This window comes from Dipodomys merriami, unplaced genomic scaffold (assembly GCF_024711535.1).
Source record: "Dipodomys merriami isolate MVZ:Mamm:240054 unplaced genomic scaffold, mDipMer1.0.p SCAF_6, whole genome shotgun sequence".
Lineage (NCBI taxonomy): Eukaryota > Metazoa > Chordata > Mammalia > Rodentia > Heteromyidae > Dipodomys > Dipodomys merriami.
This window is the reverse complement of record NW_027206179.1, coordinates 66144526-66160814: the sequence shown is the minus strand read 5'-3', so window position 1 is coordinate 66160814 and position 16289 is coordinate 66144526. Positions and strand designations below refer to the sequence as shown.

Here is a 16289-nt window from a genome sequence, read left to right as displayed (position 1 = left end):
ATCAGTTTGAAGCTAGCCCAGACAGAATAAGTCTGTGAGACTTTTACCTCCAATGAACTGCCCCTCACCGCCCCCCTGCAAAAGAGCTATCCTTAATTTAAAAAAAAAAAAAAAAAAAAAGGACAAGGACAGCATCCAGCCCTAGGACAACACACACAAAAATTGCTTTAAAACTTTTATGTTAAACATTTTAACTATATATACACACAAAATCATATTCCAACCTGTCAACATAATGTATTTTTCATATAATGTAAACATTGTTAATTACCACAGTGATCATAAATGACCTTAACCTTCTCCTGTTTACCTGTATTTTCCAACTTTTATGAACAGTCAAAATGTAGGCTGTTTATTTATTTGTTTAAGAAGTAATGTATATTCACCAAATGACCCAAACAGTGACACCTGACAAATTAAACAACAACCAAGAGGATGGGGCATGTGCAACCAGGCATCCCTAATTGTTCATCTCACAATGGGGGAGGAGGAGGAGATGATTATTTTCTTCATCTGACAAACAGAAAATGTCTTTTCTAAGCATCTCAAACATGGTAGATTCCTCTATCCTATGAAGTGTTAGGGGAGGATTGGTTAAGACCAAAATTAGACTAAAATGCTAGTGGTAAAGAATCAAAGAAACTTTCTATTATGAGAAGCTCCCCATCTCCAAAAAGCATTTGTTCAGCTGAGACAGTATGACTTCCAAAGTATGTGGTGGTCAATAAATGAAGGGAGCCAAAGAAAGGAAAAAGGAATCTACAAGCCTCCCAGGAAATAGAAAAGTAAGAAAAACAAGCAAATTATTAATCCAGCAATGGCTTTAAAGTAGCTTAACTTCTGTTAGACAGGCACAGTTAGTAATCAATCAAATATATAGTGACATTTAATTAGCTTGCTATTAAATAATATTAGGGGCATTCTCTGGTGGTAAATGGCATACACTTGCTACTAAGGCACACTACAGTAACTTCAACCTAATTATAAAATAGTGAAAAATCATACCCTAAGGTGGAATCAATAATGATTATAATGAGACATGCAAAGTATGAAGGAGCCTGATAAGAGAGAGCACAAGTGTAACTGGAACTCCACCTCTATACACAAGGACCAGGTCCCTGCCCACCTGAAAATCACCATTTCTCTTATTTGAGGAACCTTTCATACTTATTCCCTACATACTGGCTCTCGTAAGAATTAGAACAAAAAAGTACAAGAAAAATTTAGTTCTGTTTGTGGCTCCTGGCAGACAAAAATGCTTTCATATGCAATCCTCATTTTAATTCCTTTCACCAGAAGGTGGAAAGCAGATAAAAGTACAAGCCAGGTGCTTTTGGGTTGCAACCGTCCAATAGTAAAACACCTGACCACCCCAGTGAGACCTAGATCTCAATCCTTACCACTGTACAACAACAAAAACCCTTTGACTTAGAGAACAATTTTAAAGCCAAGGTCAAAATGTACTACACAAGGTAAATATTTTTAACTAAATATAATTTCTATAAGTAAATTTTATTTACACACTCTGACGCTGTCTTTTAATGTACATGAAGTGTCTAAGTTGCTTACAAATTTATCATTCCAAACTTTCTACACACGCACACACACACACGTACAGGGGGTTTGAACTCAGGGCCTGAGCATTGTCCCTGAACTACTTTGCTTGAGGCTAGTGCTCTACCACCTGAGCCACAGCTCCACCTTTTTTTAAAAAACGAAAAAAACAAGGAAAGTGTCTCAGTATGCCTCAATATGAGAATACACAGCTAGATGCTCTGATATAAAGCTTAAATTGCCTACATTAAAACTAACAAGATTCTCTAAAAGTTACTTTCCTCACCAAAACCAGCAGGCATCTTCCCCTTATGTGAACACTGCATAGGAGTAAAAAAAAAAAAAAAAAAAAAAAAAGCAAAACTTCATTTCTACTATGCCCTTAAACTTGCTTCTGACCCCAGGTATGAAGAAATAATAAATTCACTTAAACTCAACAATCACCACAGAAAACACTTGTGGCTTAGCAAACAATTCTACAACTAAGTCCTGAAATTCAATTCAGTTCTGACACTAGCTGAGAATAGCTGAAGGCACAGTTACTCAGGACTGACCACAGCCCTGTACCCTTGCACTATAGGTGCCAATCAAAAACCAAGGGTTGTTTTGCTTATGCTTCTGATTGTGGCTATAAACTAGGGTCATCATCATTTCTTTCTTAGATTTAACAAATTTATTGGGCCACTCACTCACAGAGCTCAGGGAACTTACATCTCTAGGTTTACATAAAGGACACCAGATGGAAGCATGCACAGAGTGAGGCATAGAGGAAGTAGTGTTGATCAACCAAAGCTCTCCAGGAACTTCCTAGAGATGGTCAGCTATCAAAAAGCTCTCCCTACCTGTCCTTTAGGTTATTATGGAAGCCTCACTGCATAAGGGTGAGTGGTTAAATCACACCCCAGATCAACCTTCAGCTGCATTCCCTAGGAGTTAGAGGTTGGGGCTGAAAGTCCCAGTCCTTGGATTCCCTCCACGGACTAGCTACTATTCTAAAACTACCTAGTATATGCAGGCCACCAGGCAATTCATTAGTATACCAAAAACATACTTACCAATTTGAAGGATTTTGGAAACTGTGAAAGAAACCAGGAGCAAAGGCTACAGAGAGCACTGCACCTCAAAATTAAGGTTTCAGTCAGCCTCCCTAGTTGTTCTAGTCTTGGTCATTAACTTTTCTGCCTTTAGATCATTGAGAGAACAGCCTCAAGGGCCTGTATAATCATCAGAAGTCAATCTGTCCTCTTGAACTCATCCTTGCAAAGCCTTCTGACAAATTATGACACAATAACAAAGCCCTTATCAGATGCCAATACCTGGCTCCTGGACTTCCCAAACTCTAGAACTATGAGAAATAAAAATCACTTCTCAAATTAAGAAGAGGGGTTTCAGGGGTTTCAGCTCAGTGGTAGAGCCTTCACCTAGCATGCAACTATACTGGTTGACCCCAGGAAAAAGGAAAAAAAGAGTCAATACAGAAAAGACTAATTTCTATTGTGAAAATTTCAGAAAGTTTTGTTGGAGAAGTATATGGATTCAGAAATGATACTTAGTAACTCAACAGCTCTGTTCAGGAGACCAGGAACCACAGCTTCAAAAATACAAAGAATTTAAAAAGTGGGACTGGGAAGGTGGCTTGCATGCATGAGGCTCTGGGTTCGATCCCTCAGCGTGGTGCACAAAAAGCCAAAAGTGGCACTGTGGCTTAAGCGGTAGAGTGCTAGCCTTGAGCTGAAGCGCTGAGGGACAGTGCCTAGGCTAAGTTCAAGCACAACAACCAGCAAAAAAAAGTATTTAAAAAGAGAATAGGTATGCACACCATGTGATTGTGTAAGCATGAGATAGGTCTGAGAGAGGGACTGCTGTACAGACAGAAGGGGAGAGATGGTCAAGAAAGGATGTGATTATATCTACTTCTTAAGACAAGATAGCTATCAGTGGGAGTTTGGTACAAACAAAAAGCGTTTAGTAAAACAGGAAGTTACTGCAATGGTCAAGATGAATGACGTGAGAGTTTAAACTCAGATCATGCCTAGGAATAGTCAAATTTGAATGATTTTGTATATCATTTAGGATAGGAGGCATGAAGAGAGAGGAAGAAAAGGATGAAAAGAGGGAGAAGGTGGCAGCATACTATAACCAGCACAAATATATTCAACAAAAATTTTTTTCTCATAATTCTCATAATATTCCCTATATTCCTTTAATTCAGAGTTTCAGTCATATATAAGAATTTCTGATAGCTCCAAATCAGTGCATAAACTGCAATCTGTTGAGACATAAGATTTCCTTATACTTACATCTAAAAGGAATAGATCTAGTGAGATAATTTTAATAGGGAACATTTACTAAGCACTCACTATGTGTAAGCCATGGTATAAATGTGATATGTGGGTATTAATAGATGTAATCCTCATGATAACTCTGAGTTAGGTATCATTCCCACCTTCCTCTTCATTGTTCAGATAAGGAAACTGAAAATAAGGAACATTAGGTAACTGATGGAAATTTCTGTTAACATCAGGAGACTAATTTCTAGAAGAAAAATCTACATTGTTATTTATGTAAGAGCCAAGATACTTAGATGGACTTACACTCTCACAGGAATTTCATGTAATTTTGTATTTTTTCTTTTTGATTTTTGTTGTGATAAAATGAAGCCTCTGAAATTGATATCTCTTGATAACCACAAAATTCAAATAAGTATGCTTCTGTGTTCAGCTATGAAAATCACTTTGAAGGAGCATAAAACTAAGAAACAGCTCAAATTTTGAGCTGTCAATCAATCTTTCCAAAAGCTTCTTGGAAAACTTATATTTGCCAAGGGGCACAAAATATTTGTAAGGATCTGAATGCAAGCTGCTTATAAAGGTCTGCACAGAAATGTTTAAGGCTTTCCTTCCATTATGTCTTGCAGACTCAGATATCAAAAGAAGGCTTTATGCTTCTTCACTGGAACCATGCCCTCATCTAAGCACCCACTATTACCATGTAACATAATTTCTCAAGATCTGGAATTCCACCTGGTTTTGGATTATATGTGGAAATAACTGAATCTAACTGCCTCTACCCCTACCTACTCACATCCTCAATGCAATCTAAACTTCAGTTCACTTAAATTACAGAAAATAAAATTATGTTCTAGCCAAGAAAAGGCCAATTAGCAATCTGTAAAGAATTCATTGGGAAAGAATGAAGAGATAGTACAACATATAACAAATCAGGAGGGTATCATCTTCAGTAACTATCTTACTTTCTTTTCAGCAAACTATTTTAATGTAAAGGACTTCAAAAGTTCCAGCAAAATGAATATTTAACCATTTATGACAGGCCTTACTATGTGGCCTAGGCTTGCAATCTTCCTCATTACAGGTATAGGTCACTACTCCCAGATATTTAACATAGCTTTCAAGGTTCATCCACGTTATAGCATACATCAAATGTTTCCATTCCTTTTTCTTTTTTTTTTTTTTTTGGTCCAGTCATGGGGCCTGAACTCTGGGCCTGGGCGCTGTCCCACAGCTCTTCAGCTCAAGACTAGCGCTCTACCACTTGAGCCACAACGCCACTTCCGGCTTTTTTTCTTTTTGCTTATGTGGTGCTGAGGAATTGAACCCAGGGCCTCATGCATGCAAGGCAAGCGCTCTACCACTGAGCCACCTTCCCAGCCCTCCATTCCTTTTTTCAAAAAAAGTTATTTTTTTGAAATTTTAAATTTTTGCAGTACTGGAAATTGAACCAAAGATCTCACACATGCTAAACAAGAAGCCTGACACTGGATTTAAGATGCAAGACCTAGCTATCTAAGTATTTAAATGTGCAGGTTTGGGTTCAGAATGGCAGTAAATATTTCCAAAACAATACAACAATCCTGGTCTGGGAAGGTGGCTCAGTGGGAGAGTGCTTGCTTCGCATGTATGAGGCCTGAGGTTCAATTCCTCAACACCACATAAGCAGAAAAAGCTGGAAGTGGTACTGTGGCTCAAGTAGTAGAGTGCTAGCCTTGAGCTGAAGAGCTCGGGGACAGCATCCAGGCTCAGAGTTCAAGCTCCACAACCCCCCCAAAAAAACAAAAACAAAAAAACAATTTTAAAAAATCCTGACAATCTTTTGGTTGCTGTTTCCAGGGAGACTATCTAGATGAGGGAAATCTAAGAGTAAGACAGAATTTATTTTTAAAAAGCACTTTATCTTGTTTCCCCTCTCAACTAGCATGGTCTATGGCATGCACCCTAACAGGTACATAAATTAAGCCACAGAAAATGTGGAACTCATTCAACAAATATTTGTTGATTACATGCTGCGTGCCAGGCTCTGTGGAGTTTTACTTTGGTGAGTTACATTATCAGTCCTTGCTTTCAGAGATTAGTTAAGTACAAAGACATTAGTTAGCCAGTGTTACAAACAGGTAGATAAAGTAACGCATATCTTTAAATTTTCCAATAGCTACATTTTATTTTTTTAATATCCCAAATGTCTATTTTTTATTTTTTTTATTTTTATTTTTTGTGAACATACTGTACAGAGAGGTTACAATTACATGGGCAAGATAATGAGTACATTTCTTATCAAGCATTGCAGCCTCCTCCTTTGTTTACCCTTCACATCCCTTCCCAGCCTCCCCCCCCCCCCCCCCCCCGCACCAAAGTTGTAAAGTTCATTTTCGACAAGACAACTTGTACTTCTCATTGTTGCAACGGGTCCACAAACGACTTGTTTTTCCCCATCTCCTCCACAAATTATACCAACATAAAATATAGTGAAAGCAGGGGTTATACTGTGGGGGAGGGACATAGCTACATTTTATTAAAGAAACATAATACTAATTATATCAATGCATTTAACCCATTATTATCGACTTATATAATGTCTTACTCTTTTTTTTTTTTTCCATACCAGGTCTCTGAAATCCAATGTGTACTTCACATTTATATCACATCTCAGTTGGGACTGGTCACATTTCAAATGCTTGATAACCAGGTAGGGTTCTAGACAGCACCAACAGAGATATGCCAATGAGGATACAAAGAATGTGTACTGGTAATAGATTTTCATCAAAGACATTAAAATCTAACTAGACAATCTAACCACTAGACAATGAAAAGTATATGTGCTATAGAAAAAAATAAACATAATTAGAATTAGTAAAGGAAGTCTTAAGCAATACTAATAAGATACTATACTAGGTGAACAAGTATGTACAGAATTCTTTCAGCTGCAAGACAGAAAACCTGACTGAAACTGGCTTTAAGTAAGAGGTGTGGCTGAATGGTGACTCTCCCAACTGCATTCTCAGGCTGCTTGCAGTGAATGTCTACAGCAGTTTTAGGGTGCAGAGTCATAACCCTCACTCAGCTTCCACAATATTGCCAATAAAAACCTAAGAATCACATCTTCCTGTCTCTGATGGGGTGGGTCATATAACCATTCTGAAACTAATCAGGGTAGCAAGGGATGTGTGATGATTTAATGGGTTATTTCCAGAACAAGGCACTGATTTAACTTCCCCAGACATACAATGATTCAAGTAGAGAAAAGACATACCTTAAAAAAGAAAATCCAAGACTCTGACTGGTAAGTACCCCCAAAGTGTCTACTATTTGAACACTCTAAAAGTCAAACAGTATCATGATCATCATCTATAGTATCTTCTTGATCCCAAGTCCTCAGACAGAAATCTATAGATTTCCCTAATGTTACTCTGTATTAGAAGTGTCCATTCAGTGGTTACACATGTGGCCAACATACATCTACGCACCTGGTATTACCTTACTGCATTACTTTCTTACTCCAACAACCTGGCAGTTTAAAATTCATTGCCAATGATTTAACTATTCCCTCAAAATTCTATTCTCCCCTATTGCCACATCGCTAGTCATCACACTAATTGCTTTATACGCTTTACTTGATTTAGTCATTCCAACAAATCCTATAAAAGTCACCACTGCCCTTTTACAGATGAGGAAAACGAGGTTCAGGGAGGTTAAACACTAGGCTGAAAGTGACGAAATAGAATTCAAAACCTGGTCCATCCAATTCTAAAGTCTATGTTCAGTGATACCTGAAATTGTTTTCTTCTTGTTCCTCATCATTAAAGAAAATCTTTAGCATCATAGAAGCAACATGTAACATGATCCCAGCAAACCCATATGATTTCTAACAGTCCATTTGAAGAGAAAAACTGTAACAACAGTCCTAAAGACTTCTCAAATAAATAACTAGCAGGAGAGATAAATTCTCAGACAGAACAAGTTCAAATAGGAAATCATAATAAACATCAGAGAAGCAAGTTTATAAAATCCTTCATGAACAAAAAATCATTAACACCTCCACTATTATTTTCCTAACAACTCTGTATGAACGTTTTCAAACACACACCAAAGTTCACTATCTTTACAGCAAACATATCTTACAGGTCTACTACGTCTATTTTATTATACTTGCACAATATCTACCCATTTTTAAATTCATTTTCTGCACTTCAATTTAAACAAGTTAGCATACTTCTCTTTAAATGCTACAGTTTGCAGTCATTAACTGAAGTTCTGCATTTTCACTTCTGGTACAAAAAAACTGCAGTCTTACGCATACACTCACTAGGCTTTTAATAAATGCATATAACTACAGATCACTTTATTAAGGGATGTAGAAAATAATCATTACTTATGGCGCTTTCCAGTTCTCTCTACCTCGAGAGGCAACCACTGCTCTGGTATTTTTTTATTTTTTTATTTATTTTTGTAGATGAGTTTCACCCATTCTATAGTACCAACTAGATGCTAATATAGAACATGTATATTTTGGGGTAAGTCTTCTTTCACTCAGCATGCTTTTGAAATTCACTTATGTTGTGGTATGTATCAATAGGCTTCCTTTCCATTGCTCAGCAGTATCAGTGTATTCTGCTCCTTCTTGATGGATAACTGGATTGTTAGCAATTGGCAATTATGAACAAAACCCTCTCTGAGCCTAAGTTTTCAGTTCTCTTTGATATGTACCTCAAAGTGAAAAGACTGAGTTAGAGGTAGATATCTGCTTAGTTTCATAAGAATTAGTAGACCTCTCCCAAAGTGGTTGTACTATTCTGTATACCCAGCAAGACTGTATAAGCTCTGGTTGCTCCATATCTTGCCAACAGTTGATATTATCAAAAGTCCTAAAAAGATTATATGAACAAGAATAACTGAGTTATATGAAATATAAAATAATCTTAAAACAAATTATAAGGGCCAGTTATAGTGGATCATACTTGTAATCCTAGTTACTTAGGAGGTGGAGATAGAAGGATCACAGTTTCAGGCCAGCCTAGGCAAAAAAAGATAGTGAGACTCTATCTCAAAACAACCCCAGGCATGGTGGTACACATGTAATCACAGCAACAGGGTCGGTGTAGGTAGGAGTATCATGGCCTGAAGCCAGCAATGGGCAAAAGTTGAGGCCCTTTCTGAAAAATAAAAGCAAAAGGACCAGAGATGTGGTTCACATGGTAGAGTGCTAGACTAGCAAGAAAAGTACCAAGTTCACACCCCACAAAAAAAAAAAAAAAAGACAAATTATAGTGTCATGAGTAATTTTTTGTTACCTACTTGCCAGTCTGGCGCTCTACCAATGAGCCATGTCTTTAGCCTTGATTTTGGCCAGTTATTTTCAGGACAGGTTCTCATTTTCTTCTTGGGTTCATTTACTTTAGGTATATGCCACTGCATTTAGCTTTCTTCTGTGGCAATGACTTGTGAACTTTTCTACCTGGGCTGGCCTGGAACCAAAATTCTCCATGCACCATTGAACCCAACTGTGGATTGAGAAAGAGGTCAAATAAACTTTTCTGTCTGGGCAGGTCTCCAACAGCAATGATTCTCAGTCTCCCTAGCAGCTAGGATTATAGGCATAAGCCACTAGTGCCTGGCTATGATGTTACAAATTTTCATACATAATATTTATACAATTTTTTTTTCTTTTGTCGGTCATGGGGCTTGAACTCTGGGTCTCTCTCAGCTATTCAGCTCAAGGCGAGCACTCTACTGCTTGAGCCACAGCACTACTTCCAGTTTTCTAGTGGTTTATTGGAGATAAGTCTCATGAACTTTCCTGCCTGGGCTGGCTTTGAACCTTGATCTTCAGATCTCAGCCTCCTGAATAGCTAGGATTACAGGTGTGAGCTACCAGCACCCAGCAAAAACCTTTTTTTTTGTCTGTCATGGGGCTTGAACTCAGGGCCTGGAGGCTGTCCCTGAGCTTTTGAGCTTAAGACTATCCCTCTACCACTTTCAGCCATTTTACCACTTCCACAAACTTTTTTTTTCATTTTCCAAAAACCCCATAAATGAAACTATACTTTCATTTATTAGCTCATGAAATAATAATGCTGTCATCTAGCAGCACTGTTCTTGGGAAACTGGTGGAGATAACTTTTTTTTTCATCTCTTAGGACTTAATAACATCAACAATTTATGACTCAATTCATAATTTAGATCAATGACTGAGCATCTGTTGAATAGAATACTGTCAGCTCTCTTTAAAATTTAATTCCTGTTAATTCTTACATTGAAAGACTTTGTTACCATTCCCAACTTAACTGTCTAATGTTATTAAGTTCTGGGGGAACAAGACTTGAACCTACCCTTAAAAATAAAACCAAATGTATTTTGCTACAAGTAAATATTTTGAATGAGTTCACACAAGTAGCAAACTGTCGAAGAAATAACAGCAAATCATTCCTTGATATATTATGACTATTTTCAATAGAATATGGTTATGTAATCAGTGTCATTCTAGAACTCAGGATGTGCCTATCCAAATTAGTGAACTTACTATCTGCTGATGACAAATAGTACCTACAGCAACCCAGAATTCTGTTATATGTTACTTGCTCATAATATGTCAGTGGGCAGTCAGTCCCTATATAGCTACTCTTTGCTTTTCTACCACATAAATGGCAACAAAGCAACTAATGCTACTATGACTTTACAATAATATGATTTAACTCAGTGAAGAAACTGCCTAGTTAATGCATCCCTTCCCACAAGAGTAGATATCCAACTGTTGTTTTAATGCCTATATCTTAAGAATATCAGTTCACAAAGCAAACCTGTTTTCTGCACATATTCTGAAATAATTCCTTTAATTAAAAAAAATGGGGCTGTATAAATACTTGTAAGCCAACTACTTGGCAAGTGGAGATTTGGTAGATCTCAATTTGAGATGAGTCTGGGAAAATGCCTATTTCTGCCCAGTGCTGGGTGTTGAACCTAAGGCTTCCTGCATGCCAGGCAAATGCTTTACCACTTGAGCTATACTCCTGGCCTAAAGATAAAAGTTTGTTTTTTTTTTTTTTTGGCTGTACTGGGGTTTGGACTCATGGTCTTATACTTGCCAAACAGGTATTCTAACACTCAAACCACTGTAATAATCTATGAACTGTTTTTTCAACTTGAGTCTCTCTGTCTTTGATGTCATGTTCTGGATAACAGTTGGACCCATAATAACTACAAGAGCTATGTACATATGTAGTAATGAGAAAAATAAGTATTTCTGTGAGCAAAAGCTTTACTGGGTAAGTTGAGGCACATTCCAAGAAGCAGGGTTAAGCAAAAGAAACAGAGGTTAATGAGAATGAGGGATTCATGAAACTCCTTTGACACTAAAAAGAGCATTATAAATTTTACTCATGAGATGCTGTAGTTCACAAGTGTAATCCCAGATACTTGGAATTCAGAAATTGGGAATAGTCATGGTTTGGGGTCAGCCAAGGCAAAAAGTTAGTGAGAATTCTTCTCAACAAGTAAGTCAGGCATTGTGGTACGTACTTGGAATTCAGAAATTGGGAATAGTCATGGTAGGTAGGATCATAAGGATCATAAGGTTGAGCCAAGGTAGAAATACAAGCCAGAAAAATAGCTAATCCCAAATAGCTAGGATTACACTTGTGAACCACAGCATCTCATGAGTAAAATTTATAATGCTAAAGTAAAAAGGAGTAGAGTCAGGGTCCAGGTTGAGCCGAGGTAGAAATACAAGCCAGAAAAATAGCTAAAGTAAAAAGGGGTGGAGTAATGTTTCAGGTGGTATAATAATGCCTGTATAGCAAACACAAAATCCTGAGTTCAAATCAAAATACAACCAAAAGATTTCACTCATAAATTTTACTGTAGATAATGAAGATTTCCTTTGAAATCCATCTATGAGTATCTACTACTAATGTTCTAATTAGATTACTTATGTAATATAAAAAATTAAAAAATTCCAAAAACCATATTTAAAAAAAAACAATTAGAGAATGATAAAGAAGAGAATGAGTACATTGTATACATACATAGAAATGTCACAGTGAAACCTCCTTTGTGCAACTAATGTATGCTAATAAAAAATTAAGCAACTCCATCTTGATTTATTAAAAAAGTTCAAACAATCATTTTGTCTGTAATCGTATCCAGCAAAGAAAGCCTTTTTATGTAATTCAAGAGACAAACACCTTTTTTAAAAAGTAGTAGGTTACATGAGATCAGGAAACTAAAATGAGACAAGCTAACTTTCAAAAGGACTAGGAATTTAAAACTACTTTGAAGCTAAAAATCTATAGATAGGCAGGGCAATGGTGGCTCACATCTGTAATCCTAGCTACTCAAGAAGCTGAGATCTGAGGATCATGGTCCAAAGCCAGGTCTGGCAAGAAAGTCAGTGAGACTCTTATCTCCAAATAACCACCAAAAAACCAGAATGGCACTATGGCTCAAGTGGTAGAGCATTTGTCTTAAGCTGAAGAGCTCAGGGATAGTGAGCAGGCCCTGAGTTCAAGCCCCACGACCGACAAAAGGAAAAAAAAATCTATACAGATGGACACAATATTTTATAAACAAAATATGCCTGTCAAGATATATAAATTTCTAATAGTAGTCACTCTGGAGGAATTATGGAAAGCTGGAGAGTGTGGGGTTGAAGGTCTTAAGTATTTATTTGCATAGCTTGACTGTTATGTGGATGGGAACATACTGTGGTAGGCATAAAGGAGTATGTTCAAGAGGAAATAAAAGTAGAATGTGAAAAGCAGCTGAACTTGGTTCATATATATAGTATATAATATTATATATCATATATATATGACAAAATAGAAAATACAGCTGGCAAAGGTAACTCACACCTGTAATCCTCAGAGAACTGAGAATCCCAGTTAGAAGCTAAAAGGAAGATAAGTCTGTGAGACACTTACCTTCAATTAACCACTAGAAAGTCAGAAGTGGAGCTGTAGTTCAAGTGCTAAGTGCTAGACTGCCAGCCTTGAGTAGAAAAGAACTAAAGAACAGTGCTCAGACCCTGAGATTCAAGCAAAGTACTAGTACAAGAAGAAAAAAGAGAAAGAGAAAGAGAAAGAGGAAGAGAAAGAGAAAGAGAGAAGGAAAGAAAGAAAAAGAAAGAGAAAGAGAAGGGGAGGGAGGGAGAGAAGGAAGGAAGGAAGGAAGGAAGGAAGGAAGGAAGGAAGGAAGGAAGGAAGGAAGGAAGGAAGGAAGGAGAGAAAAGAAAAAGCAAAACAAAGCAAACAAGATGCCTGAATAAAAAGTAAAAACAATTTTATGGGGCAGTAAAAACATAGTATATCCAAGGTCAGTTTTTCTTTATTGCTCCATTTGTGTTTTAAAGATGGATAAACCACACTCCTAAATATCAAGTATCAGAGTTATCCGCAAAGTTACTTCATACTCAAAAAATGGGAGAAATGCAGCTATTACCACATTTAAGAACATTTTTGTAAGGCACAACGTTTATACCAATTTTATTCAAAATCATTGAGATGACACATTTCTAAGTCATTCAGTAAACAACTATAATCACACCAGTACAGATATAGACAAATTTGTGTTTTCTTAAATTTACTTCTGTCATTGCTGCTTAAGGGAAATCTACTATCACATTCTTTGTTTCTAAAAATGTACCACAACGTCAGATGATGAGTCATGGGGCTCATTCCAAATTCTTATGTACCAAAGAAAGCAGGGCACAAGTCTTACACATCAATTGTAAAGATAGTCTAATAAGCTAAGTTACAAATTAGGTTTTTCATGTGGTGACATAGATGAGTTTTTTAAGATGTGAGAAACATCAAAACAAACTGCAAATTCCACAAGGATTGCATAGATCTATGCTTCTATCATGCTGTATTATGAATAAACAATTTAAGAGCTGCCTAGTAGACTATTTTACTTTCTTGCAGCACAAAATTATTCTCTATTAACTAGAAAGATTTAATTTGTTCTTACTCCAGAACACAAGAATGTAAAGTACTGTTGAGATACTGACAGATGAAAACTCAAGTTTGTATAGACTATACATATGCTCAGTTTCATGAAAAGCCAAACTATGTGAAAAATGATTTTCCCAGATGACTTGCTTTCTCTATTAATTCCTTCCGATTTAGTTCTTATTTAATTCACTGAGTAGGAAAACTCCAAGAAGGTAGACAAGGGAAAGATGACATTGTTGGGCCTGGGGGCTATGCTCAGTGGTTAGAATACTTGCCTAGCATGTGCAAGGCTTTGGTTCGATCCCTAGCACTTCTTTGTTGGTACTGAATAAAAGATTTCCTGGCAAAAAAGCAAACCAATAAGCTAAAGGAAGTTTGGAGACCAGCTATATGTTTCAGTCACTTAGTGTAACTTATGTAGCCTATTCAGATCTAACCATATCTTGTTATTTTCTTCCTAACATTTGTCATTGTCTATTTCATGAATTTGCTTTCTGTTTTTTGTATAATAACACATGCTCCTTTCCCCAATATGTAATTTCAATAACAGCACTCCCACTTATCTTACTCATTGCTTACTAGAGCATGGTGCATTACAGGACTTCAAAAATATTCAATGGTGGAAGAAAAAATATAATCATAGATTTAACTATTGGGATTTGCACACCTGTAAAACTTGTTTTCATGAACAATTATCCTTTATCTATAGTTTATAATAATAAACTTTCATCTTACCTTACCATACATCTATGCTTCTATCATGCTGTATTATGAATAAACAATTTAAGAGCTGCCTAGTAGACTATTTTACTTTCTTGCAGCACAAACTGTGATTTATACTACAGGCAATCCCAAACTATAGAAAAGGAAACCTTGACACTCTGTCATATTTAGAAGACTAAAACCAAAATGAAGAACTTTAAAATAAGTGTTTTATAAGGAAAAAAAGTTAATCTAATAAGCAGTTAAAAGAACTTGAAAGTTGACTGTGATATTTAAGAGTATTCTTTTGCCATTTGCATTAGCTGCTTTTCACTGCTGTAATGAAATGCCCATGGTAAGCTACTTTTATGGAGAAAGGAGTTAAGAGTTCCGGAAATTCATGAGTATCATGGAGAATGGCAGGAGTACACCAAAGAGGGTAAGATGTATCTTGAAACAGGAAGTTGAAGATGCTATAATTTGCTGTCTTCAGAACTCAATCTAGGAGACCAACAATCCCTCTCCAACTGACCTAAAGACTTCCCATTAGGCCTTACCTCATAAAGGTCCACCCATTTCTTGGTTCTACTACATTAGAGACCAATCTCCCAATATATGAGCTCTTCAATGGTACATTCAAACCACATCAAAACCACAGTACCATTATTGGGTATTCAGTAAAATAGATTCATTAAATCTTTTTCAAAAATTCAAACTAATAGAATAAATCCTGAAAGAATTCTTTTTTTTTTTTTTTGGTCCAGTCATGGGGCCTGAACTCTGGGCCTGGGTGCTGTCCCTCAGCTCTTCAGCTCAAGGCTAGCGCTCTACCACTTGAGCCACAGCGCCACTTCCGACTTTTTTCTTTTTGCTTATGTGGTGCTGAGGAATCGAACCCAGGGCCTCATGCATGCAAGGCAAGCGCTCTACCACTGAACCACCTTCCCAGCCCCCTGAAAGGATTCTTAATATTTTTATATTCCTTCACAGATAGAAAGTCATTCCAACATGTTAATATAATGTATATTCCTGGAAAAAGAACAGGGGAAGAATCTCAGAATAATCTTGTCTATCTGTAACAAAATTGATACTATTTAAGTATCAATTAGTGTATCTCATTTATAATAAAAGCACAAAGCCTAAAATTAGAGAAATTAATGGAGTTAATAAATATTTCGTATGTGAATTAATTGACAGAGATACTTTTGAAATCTATTATGTAGCACTCACAGATAGTCATAAAAGGCAAACACTATAAATATTGACCAAAGGGGGGCTGGGAAGGTGGCTCACTGGTAGAGTGCTTGCCTTGCATGCATGAGGCCCTGTATTCGATTCCCCAGCACCACATAAACAAAAAACAAACAAACAAAAAAAAGCCAGAAGTGGCGCTGTGGATCAAGTGGTAGAGCGCTAGCCTTGAGCTGAGGGATAGCACCCAGGCCCAGAGTTCAGGCCCCACAACTGGACCCAAAATAAATACATAAATAAATAAATATTGAACAAAGGCATTATGTTCTTAGAAACAGGACCCAATCACATGCCCTATGCTACCTGACTTTTCCTCACTGATTTTGTTTTAGATTCTGCTAAACCTACACTATTGACTATTTCCACACTAATGTCTCACAACAAGATCAAAAAAACCAGAGTAGAAAATATAATGAAGTACCATTAGTTTGGTCTAGTCCAATCACAAACATTAAGCCACTTCCCAAAAAACTATAAATTTCAGAACTTTCCCTCTGTACAAAAAATCTTCGAACCATATTTAAAGTATTTGTTTGGACCTTTACTT

General features: G+C 36.8%; 1 protein-coding gene across 3 annotated transcripts in view; it reads right to left on the bottom strand.

Moving 5' to 3' along the window:
* Lnx2 (ligand of numb-protein X 2) overlaps positions 1–16289 on the bottom strand; it is an 82141-nt gene that overhangs the window by 57781 nt on the left and 8071 nt on the right. Inside the window, exon 1 of one of the 3 annotated variants that reach the window (XM_070003066.1) lies at positions 6451–6571. The exons of the other annotated variants lie outside the window; for them this stretch is intronic. The gene's annotated coding sequence lies outside the window, so the exon portion shown is untranslated. Of the gene's footprint in view, positions 1–6450; positions 6572–16289 lie in introns of those variants that run through there. 3 annotated transcript variants of the gene reach the window in all.